Source organism: Pipistrellus hanaki (assembly GCF_964339955.1).
Source record: "Pipistrellus hanaki genome assembly, chromosome: 19".
Taxonomy (NCBI): domain Eukaryota; kingdom Metazoa; phylum Chordata; class Mammalia; order Chiroptera; family Vespertilionidae; genus Pipistrellus; species Pipistrellus hanaki.
Window position 1 is genome coordinate 10,602,549 of NC_140521.1, and position 2,582 is coordinate 10,605,130.

A 2,582-nucleotide genomic window follows, 5' to 3' on the forward strand; every position below is an offset into this window, starting at 1 on the left:
ATTGAGCCAAACCGGTTTCGGCTCAAATTTTTCTTGGCGTTAACATTGCAAACCCTTCTTGTAAACACCTCTCCTTTGTTTCCAGATGAGGGTTGTCTCCCAAAATTAGTAACTTCAGAAAAGCAGTACAAAGTCTCATGATTGTATAGCCCAGGGTTACCCAAGCATCCAGTTACACAGGCTGTGAGTGTCCACGGTAGAGTCCCAAGGCTCATTCTCTCTGAAGCTCATTTTTCTCTTTGTACCGAAATTCGGGTCCCAAAGAAAGGGTGACGTTGGAAGTGAAGCTGCAGCCCAAGACTTGTGGGCAGCGGCTGTTTCCATGTGACAGGGCACCGGGCCTTCGGGACTCGTCCACTGCCCTCGCCCCAATCAACAAATTTCCACCGCCTCCTGTCCCATCCCTTCTTTTTCTGAGCCTGAGGCCGTCAAAGTGGTAGAAGTTAGCACAGCAGCTCCATGACTTTAAGTTTTTGCCAGGATGCCTTTGAGGGTGAACATTGCTCTCTGGTGTAAAATGAGGACACTGGCACCGATGACCTGGGTGCTGCCTGGGAACCATGTTGTGTGCAGGGGCCACGTTCACAGTTCCATGTGAGACACTTGCAGGGGACTAGCGTTTCTCCAGTCATGCCTCATCTTACATCGCTAAGTGTTTTCTAATGCAGATCCTTAGGTTTGAATATACTGCCTCTATCCCCCCTCCCTCCAGAATCAGTTACAAAGCTTCATGAAGGTGCAAATAGTCCACTTTTTGTTTTTAGCAGCACACATGTCATTTCCTGACACCCGGATGCCCTCTTTTCTAGAACGTTCTGGCCAAAGAGACTAGATAGTTCAGTATCAACAAGCTATTTCTTTCCAGGTCTCCATTTCTCGATGCTCAGCTTCCTCCTCTCGCTGCCATCCCTCACCCACCCCAAGCCCAATGGTGGAATCAGGGACTGGACCAGTCTTGCCATCTTCCCCTCGCTGCTCATAGTGGTCTGGCAGTGCCATTCTCTGTAAGGTGAGGTAGATCTGAACCATCTCAAGCAAGGCCCACAAAACGCTTCGCTGGAGCTAAGTACAGCGATGGAAAGTGAAGCATAACCAGTTTTGGGGCAGATCAGTGGCAAAGTTTTAGGGATGTAGTGCTGGCAATAATGCTTCTCCCTCCCCTCCCCCCCCCTGCAGCTCTTAGCAATGAATACCATAGGGTTATTGCCACAGGTTGGTCCATGGAACTTTATTCTGGCCAATTTAACTGCCCCTCCCCTGCCCCCTGGGCTCCCTGTCAGCCTCAACCCCCTCAATGAAGGACTATAGACTGTAGGACTACAACAGGCCCACTGTGAGTTTAACACGCGTGGATTACAACTTCAAGTTGCAGAAAAGAGCAAACACATGAGAACTTCCCAAGGCCCGACCCTGCAGACTGTGCCCAGGGAAAGGGCTACACTCAAACAGCCCATAATATTTACACTCTCTCTGAACTAGCACCTGTTTTTAGCAGCTCACATCAGAAAACAGTGACTTCACAAACCTAGACCCAAATGACATTGATTATAAGCTCTCTAGTCACTAGAAAAATAAGTACCAAGAGATAGCAGAACGAGAAAATCACTGGTGTGGGAAATAATATTTCTTATCAATATGTCATTTTTATCTTCGATTGTATAGAAAAGCAGGGAGAATTATAGCTCTTACCTGGATTTGCAGCCCAACTTCCAGGAGAGCACCTGAGAGCTGTTAGGGAATCATTCCAGATAACCAATCTAATAAGTCCCCACCGTGACACCAAAGTGACCTCTGACTATCCTTGTAGTGAGCTGGCTCTTAGTCATGAGTCTTGCCCTCTAAGTGGAATGCTAGTTGACCCACAGAAATCTCGGAAAGATCGAAATGTGCTAGTCATCTTTCTAATGGACCGATAATTCCCAATTTCCTATCCTACGGATCACTTAAAAGCTTTTCTGGATGTTTTTGTAGGCTCTTCTCTTTCTCTCTCTTTTTTAAAAAAATATTTTTATTGATTTTAGAGACTGGAAGGGGGAGAGAGATATAGAAACATCAATGATGAGAATCACTGATGGGCTGCCTACTGCACGCCCCCTACTGGGGATTTAGCCTGCAATCCCAGCGTGTCCTGATCAGGAATTGAACCAGGTTCATGGGCTGAAGCTCAACCACTGAACCACGCCAGCTGGGATCTTCTTCTTCTTCTTTTTTTTTTTTTTAAATAGGCAATATAATGATGCCAATTCTCCACTTTATTCCTTGGGAGAGCTGCCCCTGTTTACTGAGTAGAAAGATGAGGAATGAAAGTCTCTTATACTTTAATGTACTCAGGGTCAGAAGGAATATCCTAGTCGTTTTTTAAAAATACAAAATGCAATGTCCAATGACCTTGGGTACACTCTGACAAGAAATAACGACAGTGGGGTGCAGACAGTGCAAGAAAGTGAAGATCTGCTGTTTGCTGGGTTTGTTCTCAGCAGGAAGCCAGAGCACAGTCCCCCTGCCAGCGTGGCCACACTCTGCCACAGAAAACTCAACTACTACGCCAAGAGGCCAGGAATCATTTTAATTTTTTTTTAAAA